We start from the raw sequence: 15,723 nt of genomic DNA on the forward strand, positions 1-15,723 counted from the left end.
AATGTCCAGGAAACATTCATTATTTTTACATATTTATACAGGAAACATTATTTTATTTATGTATGCATGCATGCAGTTGCATGCGGTGACACTATTGGCACAGAAATGACACACTTCAGCTTTAAGTCTACTGAGCCGAATGAGATTAAAATGTTGTCATAACAGTGACATGCTCTTTGAAAGCAAACCAAAAACTACACAATCAAAACCCATTTTACTGACTCTTAATTGCTCTAAAGTCCTTATAGAAGCACCTTAATTTATGACTTTGTGTAGAAACATCCAGTTAGCAGTAAAATTGACATTGTGGACTCGGTCAGACACATCTAGTGTGTAATGAAAGAGTGGGGAGAAAATTTGAATAGTTTTCCTAATACACAATCTGCTATAGACTCATAAACCCATAAACTGCATAATTTATTTAAGTGTTCATTTACCTTCTGTGGAATATTTTCAAAGAAAGGCAATATTATGACATTATAACACTATATGTAATACCCTGGCACAGAATGGCATAAATTCATCAAAGTAAACTTCTCAGTAAATGAACAGTTCTGCATTCATGACGTGTTCTCTTTGGATTTGAACAGTGCTCACTACAATTCAACACATGTTAAACAAGGTCTTTATGTCACTTTGAACGTGGATTTTAAAAAGGTCTACCTCAGCACCTGGTCATGGCCATGTGTGACAAACACTGACTTTGCTCCAGGTTCGAGAGAGCTTGTCTTTGATGCGTGCTAATGAATAAGGTTTGGCACCTCCAACAAGAGCCCTGCAGTTCCCCAAAGAAATGATGAACAGCCACAAAGGCAAAACACGTCTGGAAAAACACGAACTAAGAGGGAATAATTACGTTGCTGAAATATGAGCCATAAATCAAGGTGCCTTGAGGGAGGTTGTGAACTTCAAACCAAAGGATGTGGTGCATTAAAACACAGACATATTAACACACATATGCAAGGCAGGGATTTTCACATGCATGCCTACGGGCTCAGCAAATACAGATGGCCATTACAGTACACAAGCATGCATGTGTCAAAATTGAGACTCAGAGTCACATATTTCACGAAACCAGCGCATTTAAATGTCCATGCACACAGGTGTGAGACAGCTCACGATTGTTCACACATATGCATGCACATTTTAGATTCTATTCACAGCATGCGTATGCTTTAAGGCTTTAAATTTTACACTTGACGTTCCAAACTTAAAGTAAAATAAAAACATACAGTTGCAGGTAATGGCTTAAGTTTCCATCCCCTAATAAACTGCAACACAAGTCTTCCCTCCCTCCAAAATATTTTTATGAGTGCGGTCACTGTTGGTGCACAATAACTTCAATTTATGAACATCATTATGTCGTTGGCTGTGTAGTAAAAAGTGGTCAGAATATTCGTAAATATTCTTAATGGCCTCAATATTGTTAGTTGACACCAGTAAGGAGCTCTTTTTTAAGTCCTGGTACAGTGAACAGGCTCATCAAAATCATAGTCCAACCAAATATTAAAAATGCTGTCGTTATTTACTCACCCTCATGTCGTTACAATAAAAAGTGTTTTTTCGCCTTTCCACTGAAAGTTAACAGGGTCCAAGTTAATGAGCATGTTTTGGGCCCAACACAAATTCTTTAAAGTATCTTCATTTCTGTTAACTGAAGAAAAATGAAGTCATAAAGGTCTGGAACAACATGATGGTGAGTAAATGGACCTTTAAGACCTGCAACGCACTCTTCAAAAGTATGTAAATGCACATCCACATCCAGATCTTTGAATAATCATTCAGCATTTATAAAATTAGTTAAATTGCTTGTATTATAGCAATTTCTGACCCAGATGACAACTTCTTCGACTATGAACCACACAATGGTGTCGTTATATTGACCAGATTCTGTTGGTTGACCCCAGTAGTTGAAAGGTCCCGGCTGTAGTCACCTTGTAGAGCCTGGAGCAACGAGTATGGGTCAGAGGTCACGTCTAATTGAGATTGTGGCCAGGTACTAACACACACTCAACACATAGTGAGCTAAATTACATCTTTGTCTATACTGCCGTGGATTATGGTTGAGTTAGATGCATTAAGCTCCTGCTCTTTTATTTAAAAGTTTTAATTGCTTCATAGAAATATATAGTTTTAAAAAACGAGAAAGTCAGGACAGTTTTGACCTCATAAGCATATCATCTGTTATGTCTCAACCCAACACATTTCTCTAATAAGCCGCATGTAAACTGTTTTTAAAATTCCAAATGGTTCGAGTCACTCCCTTTGTTCTTTTTTTGGCATCTCCGCCAACTTTTGTATGTTTCCTCTATTTCTCACCATCTTTCTCACAAATAATCAATCTAAATGTACTGCGGATGCGGCAGCAGTAAAGTATTAACACGCGCTTGGTGCAGACTGCCAGCACATATGGAGAACACTTCTACACAACTTGTGCATGAATTATGTAGCTCCTTTCCATGAATTATACCATCTGTAGTGAACTTCACTATTGTATTACCTGCTCAGTTTCCTCTGTCAGGTGTGAAACAAATTGACTGCAGAAGGTAGCTCAGTCTGGTAATACGTCATTTTCAACATTTCCGTCATACATAGTGTTTTTATTTTATTATTTTATAAAAATGAAATTCTTTTCTTTTTTATGGGTAGGGCAGGGGTATGTGATTCAGGTTAGGGCAATTACTTATATATAAACAATGCATTCCTATGCTGCTGATTTAGATAACTAGGTAAATGCGTGTCTTACGTGACACGGACAGAAGTAAAAGAAAGGGGTTGATGGAAGCAGCTCAGACTTGACAGGCAAGCAGAGACGGTGAGTCGAGACACAGACAGCGTTCTCTGCCTGAAGGAACTGTCATTCACTAAAAGCTGAGAACAATAAGAAATGAAGGGAGGTGCAGTTAAAGTATTTAAATAGAGTGTGCTCTCTCGCTTTCTTTCTGTCAGTCACACACAAACACTGCACCAGAGTAAACAGGAGCAATGCATTTAAAAGTGCAGCTAGACTAGATGAACAACGCCAGCCTGACTGGTGAGACAAGCCAAGCTCAAGACATCACGCTGACAGATTGACTAATGAGCTATAAATCAAACATGCATGCCCTAATTATTGTGCTTGTGCACCTCATGAACACCATTTAAAAGAACCATTCAGTTTACAAACTGTTTTAAGGTGTGTTTATCAGTATAAATCATTTCCATACTGCAAACAATTGCTCTGTCGATCAGGATTGATGATGTTGATTTATGAACATTTAACCTCAGCTCAGCCATATGATGATGGTTTCAGGGCATGACGTTTAACTTAAATCACAATGTAAATAGTAATTTTTAGGAAACATATCCACTCATTTAAGCTAATGATGTGTACAAGCCTAAATAAGTTTTCATAAACCAGATGCATGCACACACACAGAGACCAGTACACAAGCAAACCTCTATCTTTCAAAGACAATTGTTTACAACCCGAATTCCGGAAATGTTGGGACGTTTTTTTTAATAAAATGAAAACTAAAAGGATTTCAAATCACATGAGCCAGTTTTGTTTTTTGTTTTTTCAAAACGTCTGGGTATCGAGGTTATGAGTTTCTGGAGTTTTGGTGTTGGAATTTGGTCCTATTCTTGTCTGATATAGGTTTCCAGCATTTGAAGAGTTGTGTGAGTGGTCGTCTTTGACATATTTTGCGTTTAATGATGCACCAAATGTTCTCTATAGGTGAAAGATCTGGACTGCAGGCAGGCCAGTTCAGCACCCAGACTCTTCTACTACAAAGCCATGCTGTTATAATAGGTGCAGTATGTGGTTTTGCATTGTCCTGCTGAAATACACAAGGCCTTCCCTGAAATAGACGTCATCTGGAGGGGAGCATATGTTGCTCTAAAACCTTTATATACCTTTCAGCATTCATAGTGCCTTCCAAAATATGCAAGCTGTCCACACCGTATGCACTTGTGCACCCCCATACCATCAGAGAAGCTGGCTTTTGAACTGAATGCTGATGACACGCTGGAAGGTCTTCCTCCTCTTTAGCCCGGAGTACATGGCATCCGTGATTTCCAACAAGAATGTCAAATTTGGACTCGTCTGACCATAGAACACTTTTCTACTTTGAAGCAGTCCATTTTAAATGAGCCTTGGCCCACAGGACACGACGGCGCTCCTGGACCATGTTCACATATGGCTTCCTTTTTGCATGATAGAGCTTTAGACCACGGGCATCCAACAAAGGTCTTCGGCTTCGTCCCTTAATAAACATCCTAATAAATTTCATGTGATTTGAAAGTCTTTTAGTTTTCATATTATTCAAATTTAAAAAACTTCCCAACATTTCCGGAATTCGGGTTGTATATTGACCTTGATAACCATACTGTCTGCATAATCACCATAGTGACTATTATTGTTATTATACTGTAGAATGAAAAAGAAAAAAAGTCTTAAGATGCTTTTGCAATCTTTCTGTCAATTTGCCTAGTTTCTATGTGTGGTGTTTGCTAACACCAGTTTTACTGCAACTATGGCATTTTGTGGACAATCAGGTCTTGATGAGTTTGCTTCGCCAACTCTTTAATGAATCTTTTTGTTGTACAAGCTGCATGCCACGTTAACATATGGTATGCAAATACCTGATATTATATATATTTTGTGGCCTGTCATCAACAAAGGTTTTGTTCAGTTGTTTTTGAGCAGGTCTAAATATATACAAATCTGGCGAGTCCCTCAAACAACTAATAAAAGTGTGTGTTAGCCAAATAAATGCTGACAAAAACCCATGAAAGCTATGGCTGCACACACTGCAACAGGCTGTGACAAGAAAAGTCTACTTCATGCTTTTGGAGATCATTAAATATGTGGGTGGTACATGATATGACATTGTTTACTCCACACTTGAAAAAAAAAATATTAGGATGTTCGGTTCTTCAAATCAGTGTTATTACTGATTATTAATTGTCATCTTAATTTTTAAGAGCCTTGAGGAAAAATTCACGAATCAGAGGTTGCAATCATGTATTTTGATTCATGTACAGATTCCTGGTTGGGGGAGAATTCTCCATCTGAGCATTATTTATCTTTGTTTAGGAGAAATGATTAAAAGTGATCTCAATTCTGATCTTTCCATTGGGAGGTCGTCTGAATGAACGGGTATGGATTGGCTCTTTCCTGACCTCTCTGTACAAACACACAACATATTTCCAGAAAGGAAGCAAGAGCAATCTCAACACAAACATTTTATCACTCGCGATATTCAAAACAGCTGATTTTAATATTTCCATTGTATTTGGTTAATTACGTGTTTAAGGTGTTTACATAACCTTCGGCAAAGCTATTGACAAGCTCTCACCTGTCCACTTGTGATATTAATCCATCTAATAATAAAAATAATAACAGCCCAATTTGCTCCTCAATTGTGCTGCTCTTTTGTTTAAAAGGACATCGAGGAAAGAACGGGAAAGATAACCATGTTCATGTGAGCGTATGATTGGGAATATTGCGTAATTACAGCTACAGTCAGATCGAAACACGACATTCATCAGAAGCCTATTGTTCAGTAGTGGACATAATCGGTGTGTGTAAAGGTTAAGCAAGCATTTGACAAATTTATGAGACAAACAGCTCTTGCTTTGACAAGGCACGAATCACCAGCTGACTGTTTTGACCAGATGACACAATTTATTTTACACTAGCAACAAATGTTCATGTCTTCAGATATTTTCTGACCAGAAATCCTTCTTCAAAACCCTACCACTTGCTCAGTGAAACACCATGTAAACAAGTCACCTCATGACTGCAGAAAAGTTGAAAAAATAGACCCAAATCAAATTTCATAATATTCCTGTCATAAAATAAAGTTTCATCAGAACATCTGAATTGTTGCATTATATAGTAGCGAACCCCAAATTGCATTGGTTGGTGTGTAGGTGAAATTTTGAGAACGTCACCAGTCTGTCATTTCCTGTCATTAGCAGCAGGTTGAGGCTGTTTCTGTTGATTTCATCAATGTCTGAACATGATCTTGATAAGACGTTTTCTTCTGACAGCTGCCAGTTCAACTCATTGACTTAGAACATCCAATTCACTTAATGGCACACAAAAACATTAAAGATGCACATTCCAGGCAAATTCATGAAAAAAAAGGCATTTTCTTTCAATATCTCTAACCTTGTCTTAAGTTCAATGTCAAACACATACAAATACAGATCTGTATGCAGGAATTACCTGTACTACACACATTTATTCTTGCTCTAACATGTCTTTCACATTCACTGTCTCTTTCGTTTTCATGAGTAGGGCTTTATTCTGGGGGGGAGCTGTACATGAAAATAAAACTCTTCTGAAACGTTCTGAACGAATCTCTTTTTGGTCTGTTAAAGCATGGTGGAGATCATTCTTACCTGATATGGTGATTGAAGGTCTGGAGGGAAGCTTGAACTGAGCGTACGAGAGCAGCTCGGTTGACTTGTATAAGTCAGATGTGTTTCTCTGTGTGAATAAAGAAGCCTGTTGCATTTCGCCTTTTCTCTTTCGCTCCCCCCTCCACCGCCACTCACTCTACCTCCTCATTCGCTCTCTGGCATTCTTGCCCTCCCTCTTTCAATCAAACTTTCTCTGCCATGCATGTCTTCTTTCCAGCCGTTGTAGTTTTGCGTACAGTAAAGCATTCCTCTATTGTTGCCTACCACTTGTTGCTTTTTCTCTCGTTTTGTCTTTCTCTCAATAATCACTGTACTCTTTGATTCATAAATACAGCCCTGGTCACGTGACGGGATACTTCAAATATACAGGGCTTTTTTTAGAAACCACAGAATGCCTTTAGGGATGGAAAATCAGGACCAGAAAGCTTAAGTTTCCCTCTCTGCCCCCTCCGCTGGTTCAGCTCTATCCTGCTATACGTCTCCTATAGCATCTCTCCAGCCCTCTCAGTTACCTCCCGCCTTCTTCTGGGTGTCAGTTTCTACATCCTATTATCCTTCCATCTCCTTCCACGATTTCTCGTCAAACTGCTTGCTCTGCTTTTCTCTTCCCACTAATTATTTTCCCTCCATTTGCTCTCATGCCATCATGCTTTCTTTTGTCTATTGTCTTTCAATAAGTCATTTTTTTTTCATACCTTTCATGTTTCTACTAGATATTGTGGTTATTGTTTTTCACAAAAAAATCTCATGTCATTCTTTCCACTGAAATACACTTTTAAAAACAAAGGTTCTAAATAGTTTTTTTTTTCAGGTTCCCCAAAGAACTTTTAAATGAAACAGATTTTCAGAAATGTGATTAGGATTTCAAATCACATATGAATGGTTCACATTAAATATTATCAGATTCTAACCGAAAGTGCACAAATAATAATAATAATAATAAATAAAAAAATCTTGAATTTTCTATGACTTCAGAAAATATAACACAGTTGTAAGGATCCTTTATATGATAGTTATAATGGTTTTCCTTTAGTGTTCTACAGAAAATAAAAAGTGTTGTTTTTGGAATGACATGAAAGTTAATACACTTTTTTTTGGTCAGAACTATTTCTTTAATTCTAGCTCTTTCATTTCATTGATGTTTTATAAAAATGATGGTGTCCTAAATCAGCAATGAAAGCTATTAAACATGCAACCACACACAAAAACGTTACCTTTATGCCATTACTCATTCACAGACGGATGGTGCTCTGTGGCAATATCACAGATATTTCCAGATAATGAACTCTTTGATTAGCACTGGCTCTTTGAGAACACTGCAGTCATGAAGTAGATACCATTTTACCCTGCATGTGTAGATCTTGCAAAAAATATTAAAAATTGAACTATGCAATTCATTACAGTTACTGTTGTATCTGGTGTTATTTCATGGACTTAAACTGACACAGATTAACGATGAATAGCTGTATTTTTTTAAACTAATTTTAATCAAGATGAATAAATACTAGAGCAAATGTAATGCTTATTGTTAGTAATGAGACTTTATTGTAAAGTCTTACCTTTAAATTTCTACATGTACTAATAAGTATAAAAATGTTTTAATAGAGTGATATGTAAGCATGAAAAATAAAGAGGAAGAGAAAAGATGAAAACACAATAATCTATTAGTAAAAGAGCAGTGATGAAGAAACCATGCAGGCCTGCATGTTAGAAAAGCATCTGTTCTTTTCTCTCAAATTTGCATATTCTGTCAGTCCAAAACATCTAAAAAGGTAGCTATTGTTTTCATGTGCAAATCGCTTATATAGTCAATTAGAGCAGAACAAAGGGAATAGATCAAAGGAAACAGATGTGAGTAACCAATGAAATCACACATAGCAACTATAAGTAACTGTGTAAGAAGGCATATGTGTGTTCAGTGTTCAGTATTTCATATTTACTGGGAAAATGGAGGTTGAGGGAGTTAGCGGATGGAGGTCAGCCCTGTTAGTGTTGTGTAAACGTATGTGATGATTTTAAGTACTGGTATTTGCTGTTATCTTGCCAAAAAAAGGAAAAATAGCATTCGGAAGTTGGAAACAGAGCCGATCCTCCCTATACGCAGAATACGCAAGCTGCGTAGGGCCCCCGAAACACAAATGCGTTTCATCCATACTTTCATCACTAACACCAACAGTTTTGCATAGGGCCCCCAGAAATCTAGAATCGGCACTGGTTGGAAACTACCTGTGGATGTGTTTCTATTTTCATTCATTATCATTATTATTACACACAGGCAGTTAATAAAAGATTTTGGATTAAAATGTTAATAAAAGGGAATGTATACAAGTGCTATTACTCTTTTAGATCTTTCACATTCCTTTTAAAATTACTGTATGTCGTATTTCAAATCATATTCAATCTTTAAAAATACATGCATAAAACTGTGGCTTTTCACACTGTGCTTAACCCCAGGTAGAGAAACGTTTCACACTTGTATCTCGTAATTCAGTAGTGGGGTTAGCACCGCTTTTACCCACGGTTATGAAACCTGTTCCATTATGTTAAATGCCAAGTTCTGTCATGAAACTCTAGATGACGTTGGCTGATGGGTTCTTACTGCAAACTGATGATATTCACAGTAAAAATCTACTTGGCACAAGCTGATGTTGCACATACAGTCAATGAGCTTGCAGCTTTGCATTTAAATGGCTGATTAGCATTCACTAGAGTATTTTTGTGTGTTCCCCTGAAACCCTCCACCTTCCCCAGCTCCACCTGTATAGATCTGCTATGGGTTATTATGTTTTTTATATTATTATGTTATTATATATATGCTATTTGTGCAACAGCAGTATGTCTTAAATGCTCACAGCACCTTATTGGCTTATGTATTAAGTTCCTGTACTTGCTTGCAGCAGCAATAATCTACCTACAACAACAGTAATAACCAACAGCAGCAGCGTAGCAGATCTATTCCACCAAGGCCAAATATATTAATATTGTCAAATCCATTACCAAGCTAAAATCTCATTCATGATAGAAATTTGAGGCGGTGTTAGAATATTGATGGGTCATGACATGCCTTTTGAAATAATTTTCTTTATTTATTATTATTATTATATATAATAAGTTTCTTGCGCATGTTCTTTTTACTCTTCCATTTGTCCTGTTGTCAGCAAACTTGTCAAAACTATGTCAAAAACTGAATGGGCATCTGTATGCTGTAGGCAGCATCAGTGATTAAAATGGGCTCTGTTTGCTTTTGACGTGACGCTCACATCCGATGCAGGTATGTTGTCAGAAGTTAAGTGGCTGATCGCTAGTGGGTGGGACCTATGGTGTGATGAAGTATAACTATTCTTTGACGACTTACTCTGGAGGCAGTCATATGCAAATATATTTTCCCCTGTCACGTCAGATCCCCAATATTCAAAGAAGCCATTTTTGAAGCTTGATTAAATAAATGTTTTGTTTATAATGAAGAGGAGATTTTAAGTTATGAAATTTGCAAGTTGGAACAAAGACCTTTTTTTTCTATGTCAAAAAATCCAGGCAAATCTATTTAATTTCTTATGTCATGACCTCGTTAAGACTAAATGCTTAGCAACGAACAACCAATCGCATGCCTCCTGTTTACAGTTACAGAAACACTGTGTTGTATAAACAGTTGTTTCATCGTTTGAGGGGGAAAATGTCAAATGGTGCCTGAAAATGCATCAACTAGAGTTGGTAAGAGACTGTTTAAATCTTACCTTTACGGTTCAAAATGTCCATTCAGGAAAAACTTGATGTAAACAGTTTTAGTAATGTACAGTGTATGAATACCCGGAAATAAATTGTTAACCGGGTAAATTATGAGTAGTTTGAAATGTTACATACGATAACCCAGGAGTCCCTTTTACTGGAGGTTTAGACTGACCCAGGGTTAACTATTTCAAGTGTGAAAAACCTTAGAATGAGCAAAATACATGTGTATAGACACGTCAAACACTTTTTGTCAATTATACACTTTTTGTCAATCATACCTTAATCATAACCTTAAGTATTCTGTTCATTTCCAAGTTTGAATGAAAAAATTTTATTAAAATCCCAGATTTTCAAAGTAGTCTCAAACCTTTGGACCCCACTGTATATACCTGTTAGTTTGCAGGAGTAAATTAATTAGGCATGACAAAAGCTTTCCTGTACACATCAGCGTTTTTAACAAATATTCCTGTGCCATAAATAGGAAATATAAGAATATATCCAATGCGTACAGATCAGTAAAACAAATATATGAGGGCATGAGAGCAACAAAGTAAAGAAAATAACAGGAAAGTACGGTTGAGTGAGTTTTTAGAGAACATAAAATGGGGCCCCGTTTGGAAGCGAGCGGAGGAGAAACCGCAGAATGGACTGAGCCTCAGGCTGAAGGAAGAAAAGAGAAAAGAGAAGTGTGTGTGTGTTTGTGTGACACAGTAGGCTTTAATCAACAGCAAGTTGTCTGTAATGAGATCACTACACAGTCCACATAGATTGATGTCATGTGAAGTTGTGTGTGTGTGCACGTCTGCGTGTGTCTCGCATATGCATCAACATCATTTTACACAGCATGCACACACACACACACCGACAACAACACTGAAGCAGACACAGACAAAGACGTCAAGCAGAAAGTAAACACTAATGTGTTTCATACATAAAAGTAAAAAAAAAATATGCACACTGTGCTGCATTTAAAGAGACCTGGCAAGAGAAATAGGAGAAAATAAGATAGAAATGGACAGAGAGAGGAAGAGAGAGAGATTTTAGCTTTGGGTTATGAAGTTAAGCTCACATCCTAACCAATGAAAGACTGCATTCATTGTGCAGACGCCCAAATGTGAAGTCATTTATACACTTCCACTGCCATGGAAACACATACAAACCCTTTAATTACTTCATGCATGTTGACACAAGGCCATGTGCTGCTCACACACAGTCCCATACACAAATATAAGTGTAAAATGAAGGTTTTTAGCCTATACTAGCTCACAACACACATACCCACAAAAATTAAATAAAAACTGTGTAATAGTGATATTAAAGGTGATTTTCTCCTGGTGAATGAATGGAAGAATTTTGGTAGCACTTCTTTTTTTAAGGAACAATTCTCACTATTAACAAGTTGCTTATAGCATGCATATTAGTAGCATATTGGCTGTTTATTAGTACTTATAAAAGCACATTTTAATGTCTTATTCTACATAACAATATTTTTTAGATGCTTTAATTTACCCCATATCTAAACTTAATAACTAACTCACTAACTATTAGTAAGCAGCAAATTAGGAGTTTAATGAGACAAAAGTAGTAGTTAATAGATAGTTAATAGTGAGACATGGACCTTAAAATAAGGCGTGACCAGAATTTCATATTCACTGAAGAAACCAAAAAATCTCCAGGGAAGAGTATTTTGAGGGGGATCTTTTGATTTGCAAATTCATTGAATTTTGCTCACCTGCATCTGTTGTGATTTGGACATGGATCATCACAGACTGTGATGAAGCATTTTCACTGTCATTAACATATATATATATATATATATATATATATATATATATATATATATATATATATATGTTAATATATATACACTCACCTAAAGGATTATTAGGAACACCTGTTCAATTTCTCATTAATGCAATTATCTAATCAACCAATCACATGGCAGTTGCTTCAATGCATTTAGGGGTGTGGTCCTGGTCAAGACAATCTCCTGAACTCCAAACAGAATGTCAAAATGGGAAAGAAAGGTGATTTAAGCCATTTTGAGCGTGGCATGGTTGTTGGTGCCAGACGGGCCGGTCTGAGTATTTCACAATATGCTCAGTTACTGGGATTTTCACGCACAACCATTTCTAGGGTTTACAAAGAATGGTGTGAAAAGGGAAAAACATCCAGTATGCGGCAGTCCTGTGGGCGAAAATGCCTTGTTGATGCTAGAGGTCAGAGGAGAATGGGCCGACTGATTCAAGCTGATAGAAGAGCAACTTTGACTGAAATAACCACTCGTTACAACCGAGGTATGCAGCAAAGCATTTGTGAAGCCACAACACGCACAACCTTGAGGCGGATGGGCTACAACAGCAGAAGACCCCACCGGGTACCACTCATCTCCACTACAAATAGGAAAAAGAGGCTACAATTTGCACGAGCTCACCAAATTTGGACGGTTGAAGACTGGAAAAATGTTGCCTGGTCTGATGAGTCTCGATTTCTGTTGAGACATTCAGATGGTAGAGTCAGAATTTGGCGTAAACAGAATGAGAACATGGATCCATCATGCCTTGTTACCACTGTGCAGGCTGGTGGTGGTGGTGGTGTAATGGTGTGGGGGATGTTTTCTTGGCACACTTTAGGCCCCTTAGTGCCAATTGGGCATCGTTTAAATGCCACGGCCTACCTGAGCATTGTTTCTGACCATGTCCATCCCTTTATGACCACCATGTACCCATCCTCTGATGGCTACTTCCAGCAGGATAATGCACCATGTCACAAAGCTCAAATCATTTCAAATTGGTTTCTTGAACATGACAATGAGTTCACTGTACTAAAATGGCCCCCACAGTCACCAGATCTCAACCCAATAGAGCATCTTTGGGATGTGGTGGAACGGGAGCTCCGTGCCCTGGATGTGCATCCCACAAATCTCCATCAACTGCAAGATGCTATCCTATCAATATGGGCCAACATTTCTAAAGAATGCTTTCAGCACCTTGTTGAATCAATGCCACGTAGAATTAAGGCAGTTCTGAAGGCGAAAGGGGGTCAAACACAGTATTAGTATGGTGTTCCTAATAATCCTTTAGGTGAGTGTATATATATAATATATAATAACATATATATAATAACAAATAATCTGGCTGGAATTTTGCATACATTACTAACTTCTGGTGGAGAAACTAATGAGGGGGCGAGAGGTTAAAAACAACAACAACAACAACAAAACAATAAGGGCCATATATACATATGGTCCTTATTGTTTTTTTTTTTGTTTTTTTGTTTTTTTTAACCTCTCGGTGGGATTTAGATTTCTTTGTGCTCAAAGAATGTATATTTTTATCAACAGGTACTTCAAGATTTGATTGGTGATATCAGTGAAGATTTTGTTTAATGTTTTCTGATAAATGTTGACTGTTTCTGATATCAGAGATGAAGGGCAGTGGCCTAATTGTTAGAGAATCAGATTTGTAACCTGAAGGTCATGGGTTTGAGTCTCAGTACCAGCAGGGATTGTAGGTGGGGGCAGTGCTCTCTTCCACCCTCAATACAACAACAGTGCCCTTGAACAAGACACTGAACCTCCAACTCTGTGTATAAATTCTGAAAATATAGTAGAAATTCTGAGAAAGGGTTACCCTACTTGGCAACATGTCACGACAATGGCAGAACACTTGCAACTTCTTCGTTATTCCTTCTAAATAAAGATCCTGGTACCTGGGCAAACAATGCAAATGCAAGAAAGAGGTGTATCCAAGAGTACAACAGATTCCTCATAGACATAACATAATGACCACTGACAGGTGAGGTGAATATCACTGATTATCTCTTCATCACGGCACCTGTTAGTGGGTGGGATATATTATGCAGCAAGTGAACATTTTGTCCTCAAATTTGATGAGTTAAGCCCGAGACACACTGCACGATTTTCGGCTGTCCCAGATGAAAGATTGGCATCGTGAAACAATCGTGGTGAATCAGAAATCGCCACGGTTGTTTCACAATGCCAATCTTTCTTCTGGGATAGCCAAAATGTGTCTCGGGCTTTAGAAGCAGAAACAATGGGCAAGGGTAAGGATTCGAGCGAGTTTGACATGGACCAACTTGTGATGGCTAGATGACTGGATCAAAGCATCTCCAAAACTGCATATTGTGGGGTGTTCCTGGTCTGCTGTCATCAGTATATATCAAAAGTGGTCCAAGGAAGGAACAGTGGTGAACCGGCGACAGGGTCATGGCCAAGGCTTATTGAAGCACGTAGGGAGCGAAGGCTGGACCGTGTGGTCCGATCCAACAGGCGAGCTTCTGTAGCTCAGATTGCTCAAGAAGTTAATGCTGGTTCTGATGGAAAGGTGTCAGAATACACAGTGCATCACAGTTTGTTGTGTATGGGGCAGCAGACCAGTCAGGGTGCCCATGCTGACCCCTATCCACCGCCGAAAGCACCAACAGTGGGCACGTGAGCATCAAAACTGGACCAAGGAACAATGGAAGACCAGGTGGCCTGGTCTGATGAATCACATTTTATTTTACATCACGTGGATGGCTGGGTGCATGTGCGTTGCTTATCTGGGGAACACATGGCACCAGGATGCACTATGCACTATTGTAATGCTTTATTGGGCAGTTGTTCTGAATCTGCTCACTTAATAAACAAACTTGGTTCAAAATGGTTCACTACAAATGGTTCAAAATACAGCAGCTAGAGTTCTTACTAGAACCAGGAAGTATGACCACATTAGCCTGGTTCTGTCAACACTGCACTGGCTCCCTATTAAACATTGTATAGATTTTAAAATCTTGTTAATTACTTATAAAGCCCTGAATGGTTTAGCTCCTCAGTACTTGAGCGAGCTCTTATCGCATTATAGTCCTCCAGATCCACTGCGCTCTCAAAACTCTGGCCATTTGATAATACCAAGAATATCAAAATCAACTGCGGGCGGCAGATCCTTTTACTATTTAGCACCCAAACTCTGGAACAATCTACCTAACACTGTTCGGGAGGCAGACACACTCTGTCAGTTTAAATCTAGATTAAAGACCCATCTCTTTAACCTGGCTTACACATAACACACTAATACGCTTCTAATATTCAAATCCGTTAAAGGATTGTTAGGCTGCATTAATTAGGTCAACCGGAACCGGGAACACTTCCCATAACACACAATGTACTTGTTACATCGTAAGGAGATTGACATCTACGCTAATATTAGTCTGTTTCTTTCTTATTCCAAGGTCATCGTTGCCACCCCATCCGGTCTGTATCCAGATCAGATGGTCACTGCAGTCACCCAGATTCAGTTCGTATCCAGATCAGATGGTGGATCAGCACCTAGAGACGACCTCTACAGCCCTGAACGTCAGTGGAGACCAGGACACCTAGATGAGCCCCAGAGACTGATCCCCAGTGAGGACCCCATCACCTAGACAGCCATTGGGAAAAGACAACTGGTACCAGTTGAGTCCTTACAACCTGACTTTGCTGCAGTTGGAATTGAACTGCTGGTTTTGTCTGGCCAGAGGAGAACTGACCCCCGACTGAGCCTGGTTTCTCCCAAGGTTTTTTTTTCTCCATTCTGTCAC

At 38.4% G+C, this 15,723-nt stretch overlaps 1 protein-coding gene across 2 annotated transcripts in view; it reads right to left on the reverse strand.

Annotated features, from left to right (window-relative positions):
* LOC306854871 (retinoic acid receptor gamma-A-like) overlaps window positions 1-6,492 on the reverse strand; it is a 51,076-nt gene extending 44,584 nt beyond the window's left edge. Inside the window, exon 1 of one of the 2 annotated variants that reach the window (XM_079393152.1) lies at window positions 6,394-6,492. The gene's annotated coding sequence lies outside the window, so the exon portion shown is untranslated. The remainder of the gene's footprint in view (window positions 1-6,393) is intronic. The other variant, XM_079393151.1, reaches the window with a different exon arrangement.
* Between the last annotated feature and the right edge of the window lie 9,231 nt (window positions 6,493-15,723).

The sequence above is a fragment of the Barbus barbus genome (genome assembly GCF_936440315.1).
Source record: "Barbus barbus genome assembly, chromosome: 35".
NCBI classification, from domain to species: Eukaryota; Metazoa; Chordata; class Actinopteri; order Cypriniformes; family Cyprinidae; genus Barbus; species Barbus barbus.